General features: G+C 43.8%; 2 long non-coding RNA genes across 2 annotated transcripts; both read right to left on the bottom strand.

The window, feature by feature from the left end:
* Nucleotides 1–1,192: 1,192 nt before the first annotated feature.
* On the bottom strand, nt 1,193–3,062 carry LOC103541340 (uncharacterized). Its single transcript, XR_542450.2, has 2 exons — nt 2,658–3,062; nt 1,193–1,946 (listed from the first exon to the last, which is right to left on the bottom strand). It is a non-coding gene; the product is annotated as an uncharacterized lncRNA (long non-coding RNA).
* Nucleotides 3,063–4,278: 1,216 nt separating this feature from the next.
* Nucleotides 4,279–21,051, bottom strand: LOC139083001 (uncharacterized). Its single transcript, XR_011539440.1, has 2 exons — nt 20,922–21,051; nt 4,279–5,261 (listed from the first exon to the last, which is right to left on the bottom strand). It is a non-coding gene; the product is annotated as an uncharacterized lncRNA (long non-coding RNA).
* Nucleotides 21,052–21,278: the final 227 nt, after the last annotated feature.

Below are 21,278 nucleotides of genomic sequence, written 5' to 3'. Positions count from 1 at the left end.
TGATCTCAAGTCTCAGTTTCCTCAACTATAAAATGGGAACTATACTACCTGCTGATTATAATAAGCTTGTATCAGGCACATTTGGATACTCAACAAGTGTTAATAATACTCTGCTCTCCCTCATTCCACATTTCTCTGAGCAAGAGAAACTTAAGCACAGTGGCAAGAGGAAGTGAATTCCCACCCAATCCTTTGCCCATCTGTCAGGATACAAGATCCATGGTGTAAGGGGAGAGAATCTCCTTTGAATACATCCTCCATGTATTCTTCATCTTTCAGACCGTGATCATGTAAAAAAAGAAGCTGAGGGGTGTCCCATACACTCCACCACCCTTACCATGCTCCTTAACTTCAGATACTGGGGTGTGTTGCTCAGTCGCAAGTCTTGAGCCAATCGGAGCTGGGAAGGAGAAACCTTGAGCAACCATCTTTCCTCCACCATTTATATAGGATGAGATCTGTGAGCAACCCAGAGCAAGCCATGAATTGTAAACAGTATTTGTTATGTTCATATCACTTTGGGTGTTTCGTTTGCTGTCCCACCTCCCCCTGCAATTTTTTATTATAATGCTCCTGTCTCAGATTGGCTGTTCTGCGGTGTCCAGAAAGGCTCCTGCTCCACTCCTGGGCACAAAACCCTCCTAAAAATGGTGTAGTGGGTTCAGGGATTATTATCAACACAACACCCCCCCTCCCTCTGCTGCCCAAGAAGGTGAAGGGGATTAGAGTTGGGTCCTGTTGCATTTCCCCTTCTGGCATGAGCCATGAAGATCAGGCTTCACTTCTACGAAGGACGACTTGTGTTCACATGCGGGTCCCAGGAGTATGATGGAGGAGGAGGAGAGTCATTCCATCTCTTTTAAACAGTCACAGGAATGGATGCTGGAGAGGACTGCTTTGTCTTCCTCTCGTGACTCTGGAAATCACCATCAGTCCTGAGGTCCTCAAGTCCCTGAGTCATTTGCCACAGACCCGGTACTCATTGTACAGGCACAGGAAATTGATAAGAAGCATGTAGTTTTGAAAAGTGTCTGGTCACAGCCCTTACAAAAATAATAATCCCTCATGTTTTTGTAGAAGGAAGGAATTTGTCATCTTGCTTTAAACTTTACAAGGAGGAATGCTTTTAGATGTATGTTCTAGGCTAGTGCTGTCCCTTAAAAATATAATGTAATATTAAATTTTCATTACCTACATTAAAAAGTGAAATTTAATAATATCTCAAGATGTCAAAATATTATCATTTCAACATGTAACAATATAAAACATTAAGGGATGTTACATTCTTTTTTTCCATAGTGTCTTCAAAATCCAGTATGAATTTTATGCTCACTAGCACAGTCTCCACTTGGAGCAGCCGCATCTCAAGTCTGCAATAACTCCTAGGGCTAGTGGCTACTTCATTGGCCAGTGTGGGGCAAGAGTGCATAAGAAAATGCTCAGCTCTTATATTTTGGCTGGTTACTTATAAGACGACCCAGTGAGGTTAAAATCAGGTTAATTATAAAAGGTTGAAGGTAAAATTCAAGCTCCTGTGACATAGTTTACAACTTTTAGTGAACCAACCCAATTCTCTAAACCTCTGATATTGCAGGTTTCGATAACAAAGCTCAGAGTCTTAAGGTTACTACAAATCAACAGTCTTGGGAGGTAAAAAGGTACTTGCTTCCTGGCACTCCTTAGGCTGGGTGTGAGGGTTGCTGCCTTCCATTGTAGGTCAGCATTTCATTTCAATCTCCAGAGATGCTGGATGGTCAGTCCTGAAATGGCATCCAGGTGCTGCTAAGGAACACCCAAGGGAAGAGACAGCAGGTCTAGTGGGATCTCAGGAGGGCTCCCAAGATCAGGTTCTCCCAGCCTGGTGGATGATGACAGGACCAGCCCTGAAGTCTCCGTCTGTCAGTTCTGTAGCTCTCACCAACTTCTCCAAGGAAACTCACTTATCCCTGCAAGGAGGAAGTTGCTATCAGCAACTGAAGGGAGGACAAGGCAATAGTTTCACCTCTTCATGCCTGTCATTGTCAGGAAGAACTTTACAGTGTGATTTAGTGTGGGTGCACAAAGAGATTGATTGCAGAAATCCTGTCCTCAGAATCCTCATCCCCCCAAAACTGCTGACCACTCGAGTGCCCTTGAACAAGCTTTCCACTCAAATGTAAAGGAGTTGTACTCCAAGGCGATTAGGCCCTCTTCCACCTCACAGCTATGATTGGGCCTAGAGGGGAGTTACAGAAGGTGAAGGGGGCTGTAGGAGGGTGAGGGGATCTACTGAGAGCAGTCTGGTGGGTGGTGAGGGCTCCCGTCTCCTCGGGAGGCCGGCCGGCGGTCTCTCCCTCTGCTTGTTCCTCTGCCAGGAGGGCGGGGGCCGAAGCCCTGCGCGGCTCTTCCCGCCCTTTCTCCGCTCCCCTGGGGAGACGCAAAGCCAGGGACCCTCCTTCCAGGCAGTCGTCCCCCTCTCACAGAGACCTGGAGGCGAAGCGGAACGGTCTGTCAGGCCCTGAAGCTGTCGTTCGTTTCTGGGGAGGGCACGTCCACCTCACAGCCCCCCAGCTCGCTCTCTGTCCCCTCTCCACAGGCGGGCGGCCGCTGTCCCAGCCCCAGAGCCTAGGAGGAAGCTCCGGGTGCTCCGCCCTTGGAGATCAGCCCCCTCTGCCCACCTCTTCCCCCGCACTCGCCATCCTCTCCTCCTCCTCCGAAGGGCTGGTCTCGTGACCCTCCGGTCTGGGTGAAGGCATCCGGCTTCGCACTCGTGTTAGGAGACGGGACACGGGCACAGGGGCGACGGCGGACACGGATGGACAGACGCTCCTGACGTGGCGCACGCCCACCGTCCAGGAGACACGAGACCCCGCAGCGCGGGCGGCGGGGCCAGTCTCTGGGTGCCCGGCAGCGTCACCCCACGCCGGGGTTATGGGACTGCTGATGTCTTCGTTTCCTCATCTACAAAGGGGGGCTTCCGACGCACGCAGGGGTCTGATGAGAGTTAAAGGGACCACGCCGGCGCCGAGCCCCGCGAGAACCCGGGAGAGGGCCCCGAGGGCGCGGCTCTGTGGCCAGAGCGTGAGCGCGAGCGCGGGCGGGAGGCGGGGGCACCGGCGGCGGGCGCAGGGCAGCCCCGGGTCCTGACTGCGCGGGGGCGGCCCCAAGGCAGCTGCGGGAGGGGGACCTTGCTTAGCATATCTTGACTGGGGGCCCTGCTAATATTCTTTACTCGAAAGAAAACCAAACCTATGCCTTTATTTTTTTATCTAATTACGAAAATGATACGTGCTCATCGCAATGTAGACTGCACAGGAAAGCACAAAGAAAAGGAAAAGGGCCTGCGACCAGGTATCCCAAGGTAACAGTTGGGTGTGCTTCCGTGTTGTCCAGCTCTCTTGCTCTGACGACACGTGCCCGGGATCAAAATAGGAATCTTTTGTAGCCCGTTTTTCTCCATTTTTTCCCTGGCATTTAAACATTCTCTCGCCTCTTCCCTCTAATGAGTACATAGTACCCCACCACATGGCTGCTCCACAGTTGATTCAACCCACCCTCTCTGACCGAACTTGTAGGCTTTTCATTTTTAAATAAAATATTTTACATATTCAAAAGAATGAGTTGTATCTCATGCATAAGAAGTTGTAGCAGATGCCAGCTACAGTCTGCTCCCCTCCTGCTGGGCCCACCGCTCCCAGCACCACCGCCCGAGATGGGCCGGGTGGGCCGTGCTGGCAGAGGGATGAGGCACCAGGTGACTAGGGCCTGGCCCCACCACTCTGCTGGCCTAGAGGCTCCCGCTCCCCTTCCCTTTCCTGGAGCCTGGATGCAGAGGACCCGGTGGAGGATTCCCAGGCTGTGGAACATGCCAGAGCCTGGGTCCCTGGATGGCTGTGGAGCCGAAATCTCCTACAAACTCCCAGGACGGTGGCTCCCAAGAAAAATCAATCTTTATTGCAATGCCTCACAGTTTGTTAGCAGAACTGTGGATGATGCGGACAAAATATAATAATAACATGAACACATGTACTCCCCTCCCACTTAGGAAGCAGAACTGAGGCCCTTGTGAGTCTCTGACCCTTTCCATCCCTACTATCATCCTACATTTTGTTTACAATCCCCTCGCTTTATAATTTTACCACATGTGTTTTTGTTTCATTTTTAACTTCATGTTAATATACTTCTCCAACTTGCTTTTTGCACAAGTTGTTGCTAATTTTTCTCTATTATGAATAATGTGCTAAGCATGCTTGTTATTAATCCCCATTTATTTCCTCAGAATAAAATCTTAGATTTAAATTGCTAGGTCAAAGCTTCTGTACATTTATTAGAGATTTTGACACATATTACCTTCAGAAAGATTATACTGATTTATTCCACCAGCCTTTGCCAACACTATATATATTAGTTCACATAATTTGAAGGGGGAACAAGATGCCTCATTTTTTGTTCGAGTTTGCATGATTTTATTACATGAACCCCTCACCAACTGTAGGAAACACCTTGAAGGGTGTGTGGTTGGCAAGACCATGGATGGCAAGAAAAGAAAAGGTTATGGAGAAAATATGAAATACTGTGTTAAATATATAGTTATGAAATATATGTGAAATATAGCACTGAATATATATGGCATTAAATATATAGATACAGAAAATATAGCATTAAATATATATTAAGAGTGGCGTAAGTACAAGTTTTCTAAGGTAGCCATTCACCCAAACACCTGTGGATACCAGCAGCAACTCTTCTCCTGAATGGCCTTCTTCAGTTCACTGAAAGGGGCAGCCTCTCCTCTGTTTTTTGAGGACACACAGATCCTACCTCTTCTTAAATTGTCTGAACCAGCCCCAGGCTCAGGCAACATCAGAATCCTCATCACAGTTCTTCAGTGAACATGTCTTACCCATCATGAGCTTTGGAGTCAAAGCATCTGTCACTTACTAACTTTGGGTGAGGTATTTTGCCACTCTAAGCACCAGCTTCCTCATCTGAACCACGGGGACAGGAACACCTCCATTGTTGCTTGGTTTCATCCAATCTCCATTCCCTTGCCTCTCTCTTCTATAGAAGCTGGACGAGCTGCACATCAAAGTCATTTTTCCCAGTCTCTGCAATAAAGCTGGTCCTATGATATAGTTGTAGCCAATGAAAGAAGTCTATTCTGGGGTCTCTGGGAAAGATTTCACTTTTCTCCCAAATCAAACTGGAGTTGCTGGCACTGCCACATGACAATTCATCCTGCTTTGATCATTGATGTGATCCCTGGAGCTGCAGCAGGTATCCTGTGACCAAGATGGAAAGGCCAAGATAATCACAGAAATACCAGCTTTCACATTGTTGAACTGCTAAACCAATGAAGCAATTCTAGGTTTCTTATTACCTGAAAAAATCAATTCCTGTTAATCATAGTTTCTGTTAGTAACCTACTTCTTGGGGTGGTTGTGAGGATTAAAGACTAAATATAGTGCCTAACACTGTTAAGCACTCAATAAAAGGTATTTTACAATTATTATTAATAGTGTTAGCAGTACCAACTGATCTCAGTTGCCACAAGGTATTTTCAACTCTAATATGAGTCTGGCCAGGAGTAACAAGATGTTTAATTTTTTTTAAAAATTTTTTGAGGAAGATTAGCCCTGAGCTAACATCTGCTGCCAATCCTCCTCTTTTTGCTGAGGAAGACTGGCCCTTAGCTAACATCCATGACCATCTTCCTCTACCTACCTACCTGCCTACCACAGCATGGCTTGTCAAACAGTGCCATGTCCACACCTGGGATCCGAACTGGCAAACCCTGGGCCTGCTAAAGCAGAACGTACGAACTTAACTGCCGTGCCACCAGGCCGGCCCCAAGAAGATGTTTATTGAAGGTCATTCTCTGCTTCCAACTACTGTCAGTGACCTTGGGCAAGTCTTGAACATCTGTGGGCCTCGGTTTCCTCAGCTGTTTATAAAACAGTGTCAAAGTTCCCTTTCAGCTCTAAAATTCACTGATTCTATTTTCTTTTCCCTAGAAATCTTTTCTATCACAGAATGTAGGATCCAGGTCGACAGGACTGGAGTGGGGGCTCAGGAGACAGTGATTTTTCTAGTTACATGTGCACAGTTTACAAGTCCCTCAGGGCACCCTGGAATTCCCAGCCAAGCCTCCTTGTGTGATGCAATATGAAGTACCAAATATCACCTAAGAAGTAGTCATGCCAAAAATGTTTAACCTGGATATAATTAAGCATCTAGAGCAGTTTAATCAGTATAATTTCCTGTGATGATGGAAATGTTCTATATTTGCACACTGTCCAGTACAGTAGCCACTAGCTACATGTGGCTATTTGGCACTTGAATTGAGGCCAATAAGATGGAGGAACTGGATTTCTAAATTTAAGTTAATCTTCGTTAAACTAATTTAAATTCAAATATTCATATGTGGCTCATGGTTACCATATTGGACAATGTAGCTCTAGCGTCTAGACCTAACTTCCAAGTTACAGGAAATGGAGATGGCAGGACAAGTTAAATGACACCATGGGGAAAGAATCAGACAAATCCATTGGGGGAGTTTGTAAGACAACAGTCCTAGAGTCCTCAGATAATCACCATCATTAAAAACAAAACAAAAAACAGGTGGTGGGGGGATTGTCCTAGGTTAGAAGAGATGAACAAAATATAAACCATGAAACTAGGTTGGATCCTGCCTAAAAAAAGAACAATACAGACTTAAAAGACATTTTTGGGTTAATTGGGGAACACTGAATATGCTTTGGATACAACATAATATTATGAAATCATTATTAGTTTTCTCAGTGTGGTATTGGTATTGTGATGATGTGGCAGGTTATTATTTTTAGAAGATGCATAATGAAGTATTATGGGTAAAGGGTCATAATGTCTACAACTTACTTTTAAATGATGCAGCAGATGTGTGTGTGTGTGTGAAGAGAGAAAGAGAGGGAGAAACCCAAAGCAGATACAGAAAAATGTTTTTTTAAATGGCCTGTCATGCATGATACCTCTTTCAAGAGAAAAAGCAGAAACTGTACCTAATGAACTGGGTAGCTTACAAGGAGATTTCCAAGCAAAGTATTAAAGATGTCTGGCTTCTTGCTCTTTATAGTAAAATGTGTGAGATGAGAGAAGAGCTAAGGAGAGGACTAGTCAACATAAAGTGATCAGAGCTTGTTGGTTTTGAAAATTCTCAGACCCTCCAGACGGCAAATGATGCTAAAATTAAGAAATGGCTTCCAGGCAAAGATAAAACCTACGGTACTGTCAGGAAAATATGGTATAAAGACGAAGGCAAGAGTGTAGCTGTACAATCCATTGTTAAAGAGTTGTGTTAAAAGAAACTTCTGGGGTCATACCTCAGACAACTGTTCAGATAAACAAAAGAGCTCCTGAGAAGCTGAAAGACGCTGTGCCTCAGCAGCGTACTGGAAGCTGATGTTGTAATGGGACGAGCATTTAGGGGCCCTGGGGAGGGGGCAAGTGTACTTTTCAAGTGGAGGAATCACGTGAATCATATAAACCAGCCTCCAAAATGGGCCTCAGTGTTCTTCACCTCTTGATATTTGTGCTCTTGTCTAGTCCCTTCCATAACAAATACAATACTGTAAAAGTGATGGTGTGTGACTTCTGACGTCTGCCCATGAAAGAATAGCCTTGGGCTCTCTTCAGTTCTTGCTGTGGGGAATCCACTTGTCATGTCATTTGGACTCTTAAGCAGCAATCTATGAAGCGGCCCACATGGACAGAGCACTGGGCTGGGTAGTGACCCCCCCAAATCATGTCCTTTCCAGACCCATAGGATGTGACTTTATTTAGAAATAAGGTAATTACAGATGTAATTAACTAAGATGAGGTCATTCTGGAGTAGGGTGGGCCCATAATCCAATATGACTGGTGTCCTTGTAAGAAGAAGAAAAGGGGCTCAGACACACACATAAGGGAGAACAGACGTGAAGACAGAGGCAGAGATTGGTAGAGTGCCAAGGATGATTGGCAACACCAGAAGCTAAGAGAAAGGCATGGAGCAGACCCTCCCCTAGAGCCTTCAGGGAGAGCATGGCCTTGCAGACACCTTGATTTCAGACTTCTAGCCTCTGGAACTGTGAGAGAACAAATGTGTTGTTTCAAGCCACCCAGATTGTGGAACTTTGTATGGCAACCCTAGGAAATTAATAGAGATAGGAAATGAGACCTCCTGCCAACAGGAGCACCAAATTGTCAGCCAAGTGGGTGTGTTGTCTTGGAAGTATTCCTCCAGCTCCAGGTGACATCTTGACTACAACCCCATGAGAAACCCTGAGCCAGAATTGCCCAGCCAAGTTGCTCTTGAATTTCTGTCCCACAGAAACAGAAATGTTTACTCTTATTTTAACCCACTAAATTTTGGGGGTAATTTGTTACACAGCAATAGATCACTAATACTGCAAGGAACTTGGAGGAAGTCCATACCTTTGAATGAATTAATAAATTCATTTATTTATTTTATAAATAATAGTGTGGCCTAGAGTTTTGATGATAATTTGGATGCTTGTCCTGAGTAATCAATTTAAATTAGAGATTATCAGACTGAAATAATGTCTGGTTTGGGAAAGCATCATGGCCTTAGGGTGGTTGTACTTCCATTCCACAGGACACTGAATCTGGAGCACTTTACACCTCTGAGCTTTCCCCTGAACACACTGCTTTTCTTCCAAGAGACACAGCTCTCCTTCTCTGCCCTATCTCATCCCTTCTTGCCTAATCACTACTCCTGTGTGTCAGAGTCTTGGTTTCCCACCATCCTTTCCAGACCATTGTATCCCCATGGTCCCAATCTCAATTGGATCCAAATTAGAGGAAATTTCAAAAAATACATAAGAACACAGATTAGAATAATGAACTCTTATGTAGCCAACACTAAACATCAACAATTATAAGTTCATAGTCAATCTTGTTTCATCTATCTATATTCCTTCTGGCCCTTCCCTGAATTAGAAGCAAGTCTCAGACATTTCATCCAGAAGTATTTCAGCATGTTGCATTATCACATTTAATTAAAAGCAACAATAATTTTTAAATATCTTTAAAGATCCAGTCAGTATTTACATTTCTCCTGTCTTGCAGTTTTAAAAAAACAATTTCTTTGTATCAGGATCCAAATAAGGTCATATTATGAAGTTTATCTCTTTGAATCTATAGGTTTGCCCTCCATTGCTTTTTTATCACTTTGTTTTCTTATTTTTTATTTTTATTTTTTCTGAAAGAAACTAGGTCATTTGTCTTACAGATATACCCACAGTCTGGAATTTGTTGATTTCATCTCCATGGTATTTGTATGTCTTGTAAACTGGTAGACAGATATAAAAGATTGATCAGATACAGGTTGTTTTTCTGTTTTGTTTTGAAAGTCTATTCAGGGATGCTGGTGTGTATTTCCATCAGAAGGTACCCAATGTTTACTGTCTCCAGATAGCCATGGATGATCACTGCCTAGACTCACTAATTAATTAGGGGGAAAGGCAGTCACATTTACATTCTATTGTTCCTTCAAATGTATCCTAGGTTGAAACACTGAGAAACATGCTTGTCCGAACAGGGTATAAAACAAGAATATAAAGCTCACATGAGTGATTTAATGCTTAGATTTTGAGCACATCTTTTGGCTGCTGCTTTGCTGTCTCTGTCCACTAAGCCTTAGATGTGCTATCACACTCTGCCTATTCGAATGGCTTATCTTCCTCCATTACCGTCGCTATTCAGCAAGAATGGAAATTAGTTCCATTTTTATTCTTGACCTTGAAATGTCTGATGCTACTTCCATAAATCTGGATCTGGTTGAAAACTGCCCTGGAACTCAGTAGCTGTATGACCTTGAACTGCCTCATAGGTAGTAAAATGTGGCTAAGCAGCTCCGCACAGGCTATTGGAAGGACTGAATGGGATAACTGAATGCGATGATGCTGTCAAATGCTTCACACAGTGCCCAGCTCAATAAATGATCTATATTATTACTATACATTAGAAACGAAATGCACTCAAGCGATTAAACCTGTTAAAATTATGAGAAACGAGAATAAAGAACATGAAGAAGCCCTGTTGCTATATCCCTTGAGTAGGCCATTGGGAACATTACCAATGACTCAATATGTGCTAATTTTAAATTAAATGCCACATCTAAGAAGAGCTGGCCGTATGTTGGGTGTGTGCTCGCTGAAGCTGCAGCATCTAAGTCGGAGGAGCAAGCAGCTCCCTGAAGGAAGGGCTCCCTCTGATTCCTGGAACAGGGAAGCAGTGCTGAACTGCAAAAAAGAACCCATAAAAGCTGGTTTACCTGGGGGGTTGGGGCTGACCCACTGCTGCCTGAGCAAGCACCAGCTACAGAAGCAACCAGTTCCATTATTACAAACTTTTTTCTTTAGAAATCATCTGATGTCAGTTACTTAATCCCTAGTTTAACAGCAAAGGTGACATTTATTTTGTGAACATTTGTACTGCTAGGTACTTTGCTTGGATTATTTTATTTAATCCTCCCAGCAGCCCTAAAGGGCAGTACTGAGGATGGCAAAGCCCAGATTGGAACCGGAGTGTGTGATGTCAGAGCCCATGCTTGTCAGTCTCCAGAAACACAGACGAGTTACTGAGAACACTACAGCTTCTTCTACCCAAGGCCTTCTCTCTGGATGTGGAACGCAGGTATTTCAGGCATCAGCTCATGCCTGTAACAAGGCTTCATTCTCTTCAAGCTGGGGGAGGCTGGGAGAGGAAGGGAGGGTGGCTTTATCGTGCAGCTGGACTGCAGGCCATTGCAGCCCCTTCCCTCTCTCCTCCCTCCTCCCCAAGCCACCTCACTTCTGCTCTTGTTGACTTCCAAGGTCTGTTCTTCCAGAAACAGCTATTTCTGATGGTAAAGCAATTGAGAAATTATGGTGTTTTGTAAACACAGAATAAGTGTTATGAAGAATAATCATTTATGAATTTTTCCATTTAACAAAAATAAACAGGATTTCCATATTGGAAAACATCACAAAATCAAGATGTTAGCAAGATAATTCAATGTTAGAAAGTTTCGAAAACCAGAGAAGTCTAGGGGTGTTCACAGTGACAAACAGCACCCACTCCTCACTCAGCCCTGTTCAGCACACAACAGTGATGCTCATAACCGAGTAGAGGGGTGCTTCAATTCGGCTCCTATGGGATGATTTCGACATCTGGGAAGTACTTGGTACAGCTTAGTGAGAAGTATAGGAAAATTGCAGAGGTGAAAAATCCCCGTGGGCTCAAAAATAACCGGCTGTTCCTGGCCTTTCAAACCCAGCCAGGAGCCCAGGCTGAGGGCAACTGGACTCCCCCCAAGGTCTGCTGGAATGCAGCCGTGCCGCTAGGTGTATGCCTACAAAAAGCATGGAATCCAGAGAGGAGGAAGCAGTCACACATTTTGAGGAAGCCAAAACGCAGATGAAAGGTGACCAGTGACTGAGCAGAGGGAGTTGGGTAGGAGGAAGATGGAGGAAGGGAGCACTGAGCCCACAGTACAGAGAGCAAAAGCCAGCCTGGCAGTGACCTAGCCCCCACCCCAGCCCCACCTGTGAGTTGGGCTGTGAGTTGGGCAGCACCCAGGGCTTCCGGGTGGCAGTGAGGAGGCTAGGTCCACCTCGGATTAGACACCAGTTGGTTCTCCAGATGCCTCCCCCACCTACCCAGGAGCATCGCAGCACCCTTCCCCTAGAGTTCTGGTCCTGGGCCCAGAGGACACTGGATCTAGCTGGAGGTCAGAGTGCCATCTAGTGAAGGTGCCTACCCAGCTCACTTCCCTCACTCCCTCCTGCCACCTGCAGGCAGGACACTGGAGGTTGGCTCAACAGGGACTGACGGGCCCTAGAAACTGACCCTGGTGGTTCCCTAACTGAAAGATCCAGCCAGACCTTACCACGTGGACCAGAATTTCCAATCAGCTTCAGTCCCCCTGACAATTCTGTGCAGCCTTCTGCAGCACATAACTGGTGGACCCTCTAATATAAAGATAAAATATAAAGCCAACCAACAGGAAAAAGCAACTCAGATAAACTAACAAGCAAGCTGAACACGGCTGGAAAAAAACACTCAACCCACTAAGTGGTTTCACCTATGTTCCTGACCATGTGGCCCTTGATGCTGTAATGCCAACTTCCAGGCACCCTGCATCCAGACCAGCCATTCTGGAGTGACCAGAGGAACCAGGAGAACCAAGAGTATGTTTTCCTCAAGTGTGGGGTTCCCAGACAGCAGCATCAGGATCACCCTGGGACTTGTTAGAAAACAAATTCTCTGGCCCCACCCCAGACCTACTGCATCAGACACGAGCCCAGCAATGTGTGTTTCAACAAATCCTCCAAGTGACTTCTGAGCATGCTGAAGCTGGAGAACCACTCGTTCGTTCTCCCATTCTCCTGTGCAATAGTCATACTTTCTCCTCTCTTCAAAACCAAAATCCAAAATCTTTACTCAGTAGATGCTGCTTCGCTTCCTACTGCACTGAAAAAATTAAAGAAATCACAAAAGAACTTCCAAACTACCCACGCACCAGCATCTGGGCCCATCTGCTAACCAAAGTTGAATATCCAAGCCCCTCTCAGTGGCTGATACTCCGCTCAGGTGCTAACTCCCATCTCCTCCGCCTACTTAAAGACATCACTTGCACTTCTCCCTTTCTGTTCTACATCATTTTTTTAACTACTTATTGGATCACATCCATCAACTTACAAAAACATGCTGTTATTTTTCTGAACTTAAAACTTTTTTCTTGGGCCAGTCCCATGGCCGAATGGTTAAGTTTGTGTGCTCTGCTTTGGTGGCCTAGGATTTCACCAGTTCAGATCCTGGGCGTGGACATGGCACCGCTCATCAGGCCCTGCTGAGGCAGCATCCCACATAGCACAACCAGAACGACCTACAACTAGAATATACAACTATGTACTGGGGGGCTTCGGGGAGAAAGAAAAGAAAAAGAAAAAAAAAAAAAAAAAGACTGGCAACAGATGTTAGCTCAGGGGCCAATCTTTAAAAAAAACAACTTTTTTCTTGATCCTATTTCTCTTACCATCTATGGCCCCATTTCTTTCCTCTCTTTTGTAACAAAACCCCTTTAAACTGTTTATTCTGCTGACAAATTCGCCAATGACCTCCAGGCTGCGGAATCTAAATGTCAGTTCTGTGTCTTTCTCTGCTTATCAGAAGTAACAGTCTATCACTTCCTTCTCCACACACACACACACACACACACACTTTCCTCACTGGCTTCCAGGGAAACATATCCCCACCCCAGTGACTGCTTCTTCTCATTCTCCTGTGCTGGTTCTTCTCTTCCCTCATTTCTCAATGCTGGCATGGCCAAGGCTCTGTCTTTGACCCCCTCCCTGTCCTCTTGACTCTCAGTTCCTTGGGGAGCTCATCTGGTCTCCTGGCTTTAAATAACAATATGCAAATAACTCCAAATGACAGCTCCATCCCAGATTTCTTCCTAAACTCCAGACTTCCCATGTCTAACAGTCATCTCAAACTCAATATGCTTAAAACTGGGCCCTGATCTTCCTGCCTGACCTCTTCTACATTTCAGCTTCCAGCAACTCCCCCTTCTGGTTGCTCGGGCCAAACACTTCGGAGTTGTCTTCATCTACTCTTTTGTACTCTATACCTACTTGTCAGGAAATCTTCTGGCCCTAGCTTCAGGATACATCTAGACCTGACCACTTCTCACCAATTCCACTCCTAACTAACTAGAACAGGTGAGCCACCACCACCATTTCTTTCGTGGGCTAGTCTTCTGGTTTCCTTGCTTCTACGCTGCATACTCCCAGAATGATCCCTTTGAAACATAAATCAGGTAGTGTCCTTCCTTTGCTCAAAAGTCTCCAGTGGCTCTCTACTTCACCCAGAGGAAAAGCCAAATTCCCAAGAACGGCCTTCCACCCCCATGTGATTTCTCTGGAGGCCTGGTCTTCCTCTGTCCACCACTCTCCTCCTCGTGCACTTCATTCCAACCAGGCTTCCCACTTTTCCTTGAACATGAGTGGCATGCTCCCACCTGAGGGCTGTGTGCACTGGCATGCCTTCTGTGTGGGTGCTCTTTCCAAATATATTCGTCCAGCCAACACCCTTTACTTTTCTTCAAGTCTTGGCTCAAACGTCACTGTCTCTCATCTTACTCTGATCATCCTGTTTAAAACTGTAACCTACGTTCTCTTCACCAATGTCAATCCCTCTTATTCTGCTTTACTGAATCTTTTTTCCATATTATTCACTACCTTATCATTTTTTTTTTTTCCTGAGGAAGATTTGCCCTGAGCTAACATCTGTTGCCAATCTTCTTCTATTTTGTATGTGGGCTGCTGCCATAGCATGGCCACGAATACACGAGTGGGTAGGTCTGTGCCCAGGAACCAAACCTGCACTGCTGAAGCAGAGCACACTGAACTTAACCACTAAGCCACCAGGGCTGGCCCTTCATGACCTTATAACATATGAAAAAATTTGCTTATGTTTATTGTTTGTCACTCCCTGTTGTACTGCAAACTCCACAAGGTAAGGATCTTTGTTCAGTGATGGATTCCAAGCACCTAGAGTAGTGTCTGGTGTTGAGTAAGCACTTCATGACTATTTGTTGAATAAATTAACATCCTCAGAGAGATAAGATATTGCAACCAAGAAATAAGACGAGGATATATTTAAAAGATACCCTAAGGACAAGAAAAACTCGTGGAAATAAAGAAATGAAACAGTTAATAGAAGGCTTCAAAAATAAAGTTGAAATCTCTTGGAAAGTAAAGCAAAATGACAAAAGGTGTGAAGTACAAGAAAAAATTAGAGACCATATTAGGAGATTTAACTTCCAAATAATAGCTGTTCAAGAAAAAGACAAGGACATCAGAGGGGAAAAAACATTAATAATTCAACAAAATTTCAACTGGGATGCTGAGAGTGATGTCAGCAACATGGTGGAGTGAGTTGTTCCCTTCGTCCCTCCCCCTTTTGAACTACAACTAAATGGACATTCACTGACTGGAGGAAGCCCACACAGCACAACAGGATGCCTGAGAGACACATGCAGCTATATATCTGAGGGTGGATGGACTGGCCCCCCGGGAAGTAGCAGAGATAGGTGAGCACACCCTGCTCTCTCCTAGTAGCCCTGTGCACACACACAAACGTGTTCCAACCTGGTGCAAGCGCCCAGAAAGTGGGAACATGCACTGGAGTGACCGTAGGAGGAGGCAGCGGTAACCCGTAGCCCACGCTCACATTTGCTCTCCCAGTGGGGAAGGGGAGCCCACCACACCCCTGTGCTGCCAAGGAGCAGCCATAGCTTGGGTCCCAGTGAGGAAGCCCTGCCACCAAGTACAGCAGCCCCATGGACTGCAGACTGTAAGCAGAGACCCCAGCAGATCTACATGCTGGGGCAAATACTTCCCAGGCATGCACACAAGAATTCATAGTGCTGCTGAGCCCCCAAAGAGGGAACACGTCCTGGACAGCTGCAGGAACAGGCATGGTAGCTTTGAGCCCACTCAGGTTCACTTTCCTGGAGGGGAAAGCCAAGAATACTTTATCCAGTGAAACTCTCCTTCAGATATGAGAAATAAAAGCTTTCCCAGATAAACAAAAGCTGAGGGAGTTCATTGCCACTAGACCTCTCCTACAATAAATAATTAAAGATGCCCTCACACTGGCAACAAAAAGGCAAAGGTCTACAAATCTCTGAGGAAGGAGATAAATAGACAGACCTGATCAGAAACCTGCAGCTCTCTACCAGAACAGGAAGTCAAAAGCTCAATTACAACTTAAAAGAGAAAGGGAAAGAAAGCATCAAAAGTAACGATAACCACTTCAACTTAGCCACAAACTCACAAAATTAAAAACAGAACAATTTGTAACAGCAATTACTCATAAGGGGAGAGGAAAGGGAAGGAACCCCCTTAGGATAATGGAGATAAGCAGCTATAAGAAAATGGACTATCTCATCTCCAATATCTTTCATACAATCCTCACAATAACCACCAAACAAAAAATCAGAGCAGAGCCACAATTCACAAAAAGAGAGAAAACTGAGAAATCCCCCTCAGAAAACCACCAAAATGAAATGGTAGTCAGAAATACAAAGGAAGAGAAACAGTGGAAATACAGAGCAACTAGAAAACAAAAGACAAAATGGCAGCATTATGCCTTCATATAACAATAATCACTCTAAATGTAAATGGATTGAATTCTCCAATCAAAAGACAGAGTAACTGGATGGATTAAAAAACAAGACTCAACCACATGCTACCTCTAGGAAACGCACCTCAGCTCCAAAGACAAACACAGGCTCAGAGTAAAGGGATGGAAGACAGTACTCCAAGCTAATGGCCAACAAAATAAAGCAGGTGTTGCCATACGAATGTTTATCAGATAAAGCAGACTTCAAGTTACAAAAGACAATGAGAGACAAAGAGGGGAAGTATATGATGATAAAAGGGACATTCCACCAAGAGTACATAACACTTATAAATATATATGCACCTAACACCAGGGCACAAAAGTACACAAAGCAATTATTAACAAACCTAAAGGGAGAAATTAGGAACACAATAATAGTAGGGGACCTCAACACCCCACTACTTCAATGGACGGATCATCCAGACAAAAAGTCAACAAGGACATAGCAGATTTAAATGAAACACTTGACCAGAGGGACTTAATAGGTCTATAGAGAGCATTCCATCCAAAAACAGCAGAATATACATTCTTCTCAAGTGCCCATGGAACATTCTCAAAGATAGACCATATGTTGGGAAACAAGGCAAGCTTCAATAAATTTAAGATTGAAATAATCCCAACCCTCTCTTCTGACCACAATGCTATGAAGCTAGAAATCAACCAAGAACAAAACTGGGAAAGTCAGAAATATGTGGAGACTAAACACCATGTATTGAACAACCACTGGATCACTGAAGAAATCAAAGGGGAAATTGTAAAATACCTGGAGACAAACGAAAATGAAAATACAACATACCAACTCTTAGGGGATGCAGCCAAAGCAGTCATAAGAGGGAAATTCACAGCCATACAGGCCCACCCCAACAAGCAAGAAAAATCTCAAATAAGCAATCTTAAAATGCACCTAACAGAGCTAGAAAAAGAAGAGCAGACAAAGCCCAAAGTCAGCAGAAGGAGAGAAATAATAAAAGTCAGAGCAGAAATAAATGAAATAGAGACTAAAACAAGAGTAGAAGAGATTAGTGAAACTAAGAGTTGGTTCTTTGAGAGAGAAACAAAATTGACAAACCCTTAGCTAGAGTCACCAAGAAAAAAAGAGAGAATGCTCAAATAAATAAAATTAGAAATGAAAGAAGAGAAATTACAACAGATACTGCAGAAATACAAACGATTATAAGAGAATACTAGAAGGACTATAGGCACACAAATTCGATAACCTAGAAGAAATGGATGAATTCTTGGACTCATACAACCTCCCCAAACTGAATCTGAATAGACCAATCACAAGTACAGAGACTGAAACAGTAATCAAAAACCTCCCCCAAAACCCAAAAGTCCAGCACCAGATGGTTTCTCTGGAGAATTCTATCAAACATTCAAAGAAGATTTAGTACCTATCTTTCTCAAACTATGCCAAAAAATTGAAGAAGATGGAATGCTTCCTAACAGGTTTTATGAGGCCAACATTACCCTAATCCCAAAACCAGACAAGGACAACACGAAGAAGGAAAACTACAGACCAATATTACTGATGAATTTAGATGCAAAAGCCCTCAACAAAATGTTGGCAAACTGAATACAGCAATACATGAAAAGAACTGTACACCATGATCAAGTGGAATTTATTCCAGGGATGCAGGGATAGTTCAACATCTGCAAATCAATCAATGTGATACACCACACTAACAAAATGAGGAATAAGAGTAACATGATCATCTCAGTAGATGCACAGAAAGCATTTGACAAGATCCAACATCCATTTACAATAAAAACTCTCAATAAAATGGGTATTGAAGGAAAGTACCTCAACATAATAAAGGCCATATATGACAAACCCACAGCCAACATCATGCTTAATGGAGAAAAACTGAAAGCCATCCCTCTGAGAACAGGAACAAGACAAGGGTGCCACTCTTGCCACTCCTATTCAACATAGTACTGGAGGTATTGTCCAGAGCAATTAGGCAAGAAAAATAAATAAAAGGAATCCAAATTGGAAAGGAAGAAGTGAAACTTCCACTATTTGCAGATGATGTAATTCTATATATAGAAAACCCTAAAGAAAACTATTAGAAATAATCAACAACTACAGCAAAGTTGCAGGGTACAAAATCAATTTAAAAAATCAGCTGCATTCCTATACACTAACAATGAACTAGCAGAAAAAGAAATCAAGAATACAATCCCATCTACAATCGCAACAAAAAGAATAAAATATCTAGGAACAAACTTAACCAAAGAGGTGAAAGACGTTTACACTGAAAACTATAAGACATTATTGAAGAAACTGAAGAAGACATAAAGAAATGGAAAGGTATTTCATGTTCATGGGTCAGAAGAATAAATATAAATAAAATATCCATATTACCTAAAGCAATCTACAGATTCAACGCAATCCCAATCAAAATCCCAATGACATTCTTCATAGAAATAGAACAAAGAATCCAAAAATTAATACGGAACAACAAAAGACCCCAAATAGCCAAAGTAATCCTGAGCAAAAAGAACAAGGCTGGAGGCATCATAATCCCTGACTTCAAAACATACTACAAGGCTATAGTATTCAAAACAGCATGGTACTGGCACAGAAACAGATCAATGGATCAGAATTGAAAGCCCAGAAACAAAACCAAACATCTATGGACAGTTAATCTGTGACAAAGGAGCCAAGAACATACAATGGACAAAGGAAAGTCTCTTCAATAAATGGTGTTGGGAAAAACTGGACAGTTACATGCAAAAGAATGAAAGCAGACCATTATCTTGCATGATACACAAAAATTTACTCAAAATGGATTAAAGATTTGAATGTAAGAACTGAAACCATAAAAATCCTAGAAGAAAATACAGGCAGAATACTCTTTGACATTGGTCTTAGCCACATCTTTTCGAATACCCTGTCTACTCGGTAAGAGAAACAAAAGAAAAAGTTAACAAATGGGACTACATCAGACTAAAAAGCTTCTGCAACAGCCAAGACATGGAAACAACCCATGTGCCCATTGACCAATGATTGGATAAAGAAGATGTGGTATATATATACAATGGTATAGTACTCTGCCATAAAAAAAGACAAAATCATCCCATTTGCAACAACATGGATGGACCTGGAGGGTATTACGCTAAACAAAATAAGCCAGTCTGAGAAAGACAAACACAATTTGATTTCACTCATAAGTGGAATATAAACAAACAGATGGACAAAGAAAATAGTTCAGTGGTTACCAGGGGAAGTGGGGTAAGGGTGTGGGTACAGGGGCTGAAAAGGAGCACTTATGTGGGGACAGTCAAGAAATAATGTACAACTGAAATTTCAGAGTGATGTAAACTATTATGACCTCAACAAAAAAACAATAATTCAAGAAAATGTCCTAGAATTGAAAGACACGAGTTTCCAGATTGGAAGACAACCCAAGCCTAGGCCCATTATCATAACAAACAAACAAAAATCCTACAACTCGCAAAGCAATCATATACAAAACACAAGACCACGCACAAAGAAACAGGAATCACAACGGCTATGATATTCTGAGAGGCAACACTGGAAGCTAGAAGACAGTACAATGATGCCTTGAAATTTCAGTAGGAAAGTGATTTCCAGTCTAGAGTTCTATAAACCATCAATGAGTTCAGTGTCAGGGCAGAACAAAGACATTTTTCAGCACACAAGGTCTCAGAACATTTAGCTCAGCTGCAGAGAGGGAGCATGGCCCTCCTTCCTGCTACTGGAGAGCCTTGGGGGGCTTCTTGGGGGACCCAGCAGAGCAGGACGGTCCTTGTTTATTGTCCCCTTTTTAGTTCCCAGCAGCTGAGCATAGAGTGTTTGACAACTTCCTATGGCCTCCATGAGGAAACGGTCTGAAAGGCAGGTCAGCCCCATCAGTTTTCGGAACTGCTGGGAATGTTTAGGATTATGGGTGGATGTGTGATTATGCTGCTGGGTACGCGTTTTATTCTCCTATGGACAATACTTTAAAGAGTGGGGTGCTCCCTACTGACATGAGACCAGCACTGCATCTGGTGGATGATCCTGTGAAAACCACAAGAGTCTACGGATGGTACAGAATCAGGAAGATCTCCTTGGGGCACTAAACCAAGAACAGGCCAGAAGAAAGGAGAACCCAATCTCTCTGAACATTTAGGTTTCAGAGGCTTGTAATTGAGGCTTGGTTCCTCTTTGCTGCTGCAACATCTTTTCCCCTTGAAGGACCTTGGGACAGCGAGAAGTGCGTGCATCCCATGCACATGCATGCATGCACACACATACAGCTGGCTGAAAGTTCCGGGCTACCAGGCAGAGGAGGGATACCGGAAGGTGGTGACAGCTTGGACAGATCTGGGTTTTCATTCTACTACTTAGGAGAGTGAGCCTGTTTCCTCACATAAAAGCACTATACCAAAACCTTCACCTCTCCCATTACAGAGCACTTACATGTGCTAGATACTTTCCCCATTTGTTGTTTCACTTTAATCCTTCCATCAACCAAATAAGATTTTCCTGATTTTATAGGAAAAAACTGGAGGCTTAGGAAATTGCTTGACAAGTACACACAAGAGGTTGCACTCAGAGGTAAACATAAGCATTAGGATTCCAGTCCCTGCCCTTAATCTCCACTACACATGCTCTGTGATGACAAGGACCAGCCTCATGCTCATGCCAGAGGACGTTACACTGCAAGGCTGGGCTGATCACCTGTGATCATTACCCAGAAGATGCACACCGCATTCTTCACCTGGGAGGCTTGCTGCCCCGACTGCACTGCAGAGGGACTGTCTGAAGTTCTGCCAAGGAAGGGCCTCCCCTTCATCTGAGCTTGAGGCTGCTCCCCACCAGCAGGTGTTCATCAAGCTGGACTGTGAGCTGCAAGAGGACAGGATCCATGACTGTAAGTTTATCATTTCACTGTCAGCACTTAGCACAATGCCTGGAGCGCTGTAGGTGAATAAACACTTGTTGAATGAAGAAATCAAGCCTCCCATCTCCAAGTGGGAGAGGAAAATGGGGGCACTGGTATTTGTGAAGCAGACTGGACCTCATTATGGCTCCCGTCATCTGGGATCACTGGTGCTTCTAGGGATCTAACTCCAGG

This window comes from Equus przewalskii, chromosome 4, assembly GCF_037783145.1.
Source record: "Equus przewalskii isolate Varuska chromosome 4, EquPr2, whole genome shotgun sequence".
Classification (NCBI taxonomy): domain Eukaryota; kingdom Metazoa; phylum Chordata; class Mammalia; order Perissodactyla; family Equidae; genus Equus; species Equus przewalskii.
Note: the sequence above shows the minus strand (reverse complement) of the source record. Positions and strands in the feature narration are given on the sequence as shown.